Source organism: Haemaphysalis longicornis, unplaced genomic scaffold (genome assembly GCF_048455015.1).
Source record: "Haemaphysalis longicornis isolate Haplotype H1 unplaced genomic scaffold, Haemaphysalis longicornis Haplotype H1 scaffold_4, whole genome shotgun sequence".
NCBI lineage: Eukaryota > Metazoa > Arthropoda > Arachnida > Ixodida > Ixodidae > Haemaphysalis > Haemaphysalis longicornis.
The window spans coordinates 61189914-61196730 of NW_027526361.1; positions in this window are offsets into that span (position 1 = coordinate 61189914).

Below are 6817 nucleotides of genomic sequence, written 5' to 3' on the forward strand. Positions count from 1 at the left end.
AATCTACAGGGCACAGGTGACGAAGGGGGTGGCCGTCTGATGTGCGGCTTTCGCCGACCAGAGCGGTAAGAATGAGTTGGAGCCTTGAACGAAACAACAATAGAAAGGCTTATATTTGAACAGGCCAAACACTGTACAAGCACGAGGACGAGTAACGTTAACGAGAGGTAACTCAAAACGAATACAATTGCATGCGGGAGACAGTACAAATACAAAAATGTACAATAAGGAACTCTAACAATTATGAGATAGAAAAATTTACTAAAAATAACAGTTCGATGCATATGAGAGACAAAGTCCCACAATATTCACCGACCGGGCCGGTCGATGCACTGCTGTCGGAGGCGATTCGGCTACCTGTGAAGCGTGGCTTCATCGTAGGCCAGGCCGTCCGAGACGATCACGGTAATTTGAGGCCCGGGAGTAGGTTGGAGTCCTCCAGGGCATGGGTCGCCGATGGTGTGGTGCACAAACTGGCAGAAGCCGTTGTTACATCACGACGTCCAAACGTAACTAATTTGCTTCGGCGCGGATTCTCTTTTTATAACTGCGCCGGCGCGGAGAGAGAGGGCACAACACACAACGCGCCCCGCCGTCGAGCGCACAACTTCCCTCTTTCTCCCTTCTGTAATCATCGGTGCGCCTTAGCACTGGCGAAGCTACGCTCGCGCCCTCGAGAGCGCTCGAAGCTTCGGTGAAAGCTGAGCGGCGGAGGTTTTATTTTTTGTATTTTCTCGCCGGCGAGTGGCCGGAGTTACCGCCGCCTCGTTCGAGAGAGTTCCAGTGTTTTTCCGGGGCCAATAGAACCGAAACTGAATGAATTGGACGACTGTAACAAGAAGTAGGCGCTGTACAATAATATGAAAAAAAAAACTATACGGTACTTTTAGACGTCGTAGGCTCGAGTTTGTGACAGGCCTAAATTAGCATTTTGAGGTTTAGGACGTTAGGCCTAATGTTACATCTTTGGATTTAACACCTCAAACCAGCACTCACTCAAAAAATTGCTCACTGAAGGGCAAGCAGCAGGTACCGACTCGTGCCCCAGAGTTGCTGTGGGTATTCTAGAAAAGTGGCGCGTACCTACAGGTTAGCAAATACTCGCAGTGTGGGATTGGCCAAGCAAAGAATCCATCACAGAAAGCTTCGTGTTCAACCATCATCATGATTAACCCTTTGAGGGCCACGGCCGTACAGGCACGGCATCGGCAAACACTTTCAAAATGGTCAATGACGTACATGTACGGCATTGCTTGTATCTTTAAAAAGCGCGCCTTTTTCGCCAACTTCTCTTGCTTGGCATGTGCTGCCACACTTCGGAAATACGTCAAATTTTTTTCTTGCGCCGATGGCTCTCTTTTTTATTTTTTATGAATTACTTCAGCGGCGCGTAGGCTATCGTGTTTCCGCATCCGCTAACGAGGGGGCGCGTTGGGTATCGCCCACCTGGCGCCCGGGCGCCTCTCGCTTCTTGCGTCTGCCACAGACCAAGGTCGCCTGCGAAACTGATGAGGCTGCTTGTGTTACTCGTGAATAAACCACATATATGTAACAAACGATTTTTTTTTGTCACTTTATGGTCACCCTAAAAAAATTACTATTTTTTCTCGAAATAGATTAATCTGAAGAATTTAAATCAGCAGTAAAAGAATCGACCCTGGGGGGTCGCATTTGGCGAAAAAATTCGACCCTCAAAGGATTACGACGCAGAGGTGCATGATTTTTTTCAAGGCGTCATTATGTGGTAAAAGGATAACTGCACATTTGGTTCTACACCACCCAATAATGTTTTTTAAGGAAATGTGTTTGCTGCTACTTCAGTTTTCTTTCTTTTTTTCCCAAACTGTTTTAGTTTTTACCCTATCATAATTCTTTCCTAGTTATGTGACATCAATTTAGTTCTGACTGCAACTGTTTCATTGTATTGCAAGCACAGTGTCTGTAGAAAAACCTAGTGCACCTATCAGCATGATGGGTGTGATGAGCAGTTTGATATAATTGGAAGACTGGTGCACTGAACTATGCAGCTTAGCACTCCAGTGTTTGTGAAACTTAGTACTGCTGTGGCAGCGTGCTATGCTTTTGCATTATTTAGCTGTTACAAAAGGCCATATGCTTTGATAGCCTTGTCATTCATGCAGTGCAAATTCTTTCACATTTTGATCATGCTCTGTTGCGAAGCAAGCAATGTTCAGATTTTCTACATCTTTTGAGATGCCAAGCTAGTATTAAAACCTTTGTTATCAATAAGCGTTCCGATAAGGCTAAGGGTAAACCAGTAAACCATGGCTTATAAAGCCAGTTAATGGGATGAGGCGTAGTAAAAAGTCAATTCACTCAAAACTTTTAAGTTCACATTACATGTTTCTCAAGCTCAGAACTGCTGTCACCCAGACATAAGCCCAGGCGGCCTTTCACCTGCTTATCTTTGAAAGCTTTTCGGGGGGAAGGCACTCCAAGTAAATGGAAACTCATCTGCCATATTTCTGCAAATGCCATCCGTAAAAATGCCATTGGTATGGAAAGGGAAAGGGTGCAATGCTCGGGTGCTGAGGTACATGTTGAAATTCCATGCCAAAGCGTTTTGATAGGCAAAGATTCGGATTAGCAGTCCAATTTTTTTCCGCCGAGAACTCCACGGGAACAGCTCCGTGCGCATGCGACATGGTGTGTATGTACTGTTTGCCAAAGGTCGACTGATACTACTGCTGGGACACTTGCAGACGCCTTAGGAGACCCTCGCTGTTCCTTTTAAATACAAACACGATTCTTTGACCCGAGAGTTCCTGCTGATGATGGGTGCTGGTGAACGTACCAGGAGGAACCACGGCTCCTATGGGAAAAATAGCGCTTGCCAAAGTCCTAATTAAGGCGCACGCCGATGTGCACTAGGGGAAAGAAGGGGCCGCTGCATGTTTCGCTCGCAGTAGGGACATAATACAAACATTCAGTGCCCCAATTTCACTGATATTAGCTGCCAAGCTGAGGCTATTTATAGCATTTTACTCGGCTCTAAGGGAAGGTCGATAGATCTGACACGCACAGTGAGAAATTCAGCAACGACCAACTGAATGGTTCTTTGAACTGCCCGTGTGACAGGGCTATCTCTCGTACAGATCTTTATCGCCGTTTTCATTGACAGCAGCTTACTGCTTCTCTTCACGATTATGGTATCAGGGCATATCTCTACAGGCAGCTCCATCCACAGAAAGAAGCAGGCAAAAACGGAAAGAAGCCAGGCAAACCATACCTTACCATCTCTTCAAAGGGTTTGTACTGTACCCAGGATACAAGGTGCTTTCAGGGAGGGTTTTGAGGCAAGGGGGACACATTGCAAGCTTTATCTTTCTGCTATCGGGGGCAATCGCACACCCGGCCATTTCCGAGACCGCCGCTGAATGCAACAGAAGGGAAATTACCCGAGCTTTTTTTGTGGTCTGTAGGCTATACATTGTAAGCTATACATTGACTGTAGGCTATACATTGTAGGTTATACATCAAATACCATAAACTGTAAGCTATACATTGAATGGCGTACATAATAAGCTGCCATAAGACTGGCAAGGTGGCTCCAACATATGCGGTACTGCGCTGTAGCAAAGCGAAGGTTTGAGGCGCTAGGTATGGATTTTATTTTGTGGCCTAGTTATCCCTTGTGAAGAATGATGGAATGTGGTGAACGTTGTTCTGTGGATGGATGTGTACACCTTCTATTTAGACGTTTGCTGTTCAGCCGGGACCATGGGCTGTATGGCCACCAGGAAAGAAGACGAAAAAAATCCCGTGCCATCTCCACTTACAGAAACCTGGAGAGGGGCGAAGCATGCAGTGTATAAGTGTATTCAATGATTGTAAGTATCTCTCTTGCCGCACGGCGCGCGCTGATTGGGCGCTGGCGAAGCGCCGGTGGGAGGAGCAATCGCGCGCTTGCTGAGACAGTGGCGCCCTCTTTTGCGTTGAACCGGATTTGAGCAATTTGCATGCCCCATCTGCTCCATTTGGGGGCAGGGGCTAATGCGAGTGCAGGGCAATGCCAGCGCTCCTCGGAGGCCTCGACACCAGTTAATAATGCATTTTCTTGCTTCGACCGACCCCCCGACACGGTCTTGCCTAGCGTCGAGAGCCAGTGGGCACTTGAGTGTAACCCGTCTACAAACAGCTTCTGCTTGTGCTTGACGATTGTTGAAGCGGACAGGGAGCGTTCCAGAAATCTTTAAATCATGTTAGTTTTTCTTAAACCGGTTTTAATCGTTGTACTTTTCTTTTAGTACGCGTTACGTTTAGCGCAGGCGTTGGAAAACGAGTGTCCCGGTGTGTTAGTACCGTGACTGCATGAGATGACGACGACAGGAGACGCCGAAAGCCCGAGCCTATAAGTGGCTTCGCCCCTAAAATGTGCAAAGGAGAATGGGAATTGGAGCTAGAAAACAGCATCCCGAGGCCCGGAAGTATTGCCGAGCAACCGGCGTGTTCAAGTGCAACAGGAATATTTCCCATGCTGCGAAATACCCGTGCACAGGGAGTTGCTGCAAAACGCGGAAGGGTTAGCCGTTGACAATGACATTGACGTTGGCAGTATGACCGACCGCTGGTTAGCGTGGAAACGTGTCGATATGGTGCGCTTATGTGCTTAGTCTCGGTCCAAGTAGAAGGTAGTTATCAGCTGTGGCTCGCGTTAGTGCACTTATACATAGAGAATTGTTGAGTCAAAAGGGCGGGAACTGAAGGCTTAGATATGTGCGTCTGATGTCGTTTTCGGCGTGTTACTTTCCCTCTCCTTGTTGTGGGGGCCAGGCAGCTCAAGCAGAGAAGGGAGGGAGAACAGCAGGGTTAATGTCCTCCCGGAAGGCTGCAGGCGATGTACCATGCATATTTACAAAGTCTCAATTTCTACCTTCATGGATATATCTAAAGGTTTAAATTGAGATTTTGGCAGCAGTCCTCCTTCGTAAATTGCGATCCCCTTCCAAAATGAAATAATAAGGCAATAAGACTTTCATATATGCAGCGTGCTCTTTTTTCTTCTGGAGTCATTTAAATATTCCTCCCTAATACTGGCCTTGTAATTAAATAAATGTGGGCCTGCACGGATATTGATTGTATGGAGTTATTCTTAAACAGTCAGCTTGATAAAACTTACACGTGGTCGGTGTTAACAGTTAACACCGACCACGTGTAAGTTTTATCAAGCAGACTGAGCGTGCGATGGTATTGTAAGAGATCCAGTTGAGCCTCCTACAATACCATTGCACGCTCGGTCGCAATTGCGTGATTGAATATATAGAATGCCTCAACCTGGCCAGAATGCAGCCTCTTGGCTACGTTGGCCTTACACAGCTGTTCCGTAGACAGTAACAGACAATGATGACGTTGTCGCTTACATACGACCCGAAAACAATAGTAGAATATCTTACATGTGTGCGTATATATTTCTATTGTCAGTGACATGCAAAGAATCCAGTCAGTGATTTTTATTTATGGTCGAATCTGACCAGCACTGTCGTGGATAGCTATACTGCGCAAAAGTTAGCTTGATCAAAAGCTCGAGCCGCTTAAAGGCGGCAGCGGGAATGTGGGCTGATATACTATATGCGTGCATACAGTGCTTCTTTATCAGGCATTGGGTGAATGCGAATGTGGTTCACTCTTAAATTGTTATCTGGTTGTGAGCTATAGCCCTTGTATGCCCTGCGTATTTTAACTCGCTTATCTCGGAAGGTTATCTGCGCACATTCCGGATGTAGCTGATCCATAAGTTTACGAATTCTCTGATTTTCCAAACAACTTTTGACTTCCTGAAATTTATTCATAGGGTGCAGTGTATTCATAAACGTGATGTTGCGACGTGATGTTGCCTAACCCGATATATTACGAAACTTTTGAAAGAAAATAAGCAGGAAAATGCAAAAAGGGAAAAGATTGAAGAACGCTAAGCTTGGCCTTTAAGCGCGAAGCACAATTTTGAGCGCGAAGCACCCTTTCACGTCGCACAAGAACTTCCCAAGCGGTGCGAACTTTCCGCTCCTGTTAGTACACCATCTGTTGTACAGCTCCTTACGATCGCGGGGGATTCATCCGGCGCGGCCAGTTGGCGCTACGGGATTCCTCGCTCACGCTGATTTTTTGCTCACGGTCAACGCCGCAGGCGACGACGAATTTTCGGCGACATGGAGCCTGTTGCGACCGAGTGGGGGCACCCGATCCGAGCTCTGTGGCCTCCGACATACGAGTGGTAGCGTGTATGATGCGAGCGGCCAGCCGCTGTTGCAGCCGTGAAGAAGTCCAGAAGCAGTAGGCTAACGTAACTGTTTACTTCATAGCGAGAGGTGAGCCGAAGCCAAAGAACAATGCCCCGACGGGCGAGGTTACAATACAGGACTCGAGCAGAGTGACAGCATGGATTCGCTGCTCTAACGAATGAATTACAGCGCTTGGGCAGCTCTATTTATACCCAAAAGCGGTAACGGTCAAACAGCCTTCCCTCTACATTTTGCGCAGGCTACACACTTCACAGACACACACAACGCACTTTCCATAGTTCGTAATTCGTCGGTAGCCTCGGCGCACGTTGAGTCCGAGAGAGGGGAGCGAGGAGGACTCCGTTGCGATCGACGGGGCCTCTGTGTCCTTGAAGAGCGTTGAGACAAGCTTCGCCGGCAGCCGCCGAAGTTTTGAAATGCGCCGAAAGCGAAGCGTCTGACCCGGGCTTGTCGAGACGTGAAAGTATGATTCACCGACACGATGGTGCCTGTTTTCAAAGGGGCACGTAGTGGCTTCGCCGCATAGCCGAGGAGTGATGCGGGAAAGTACGGCGGCG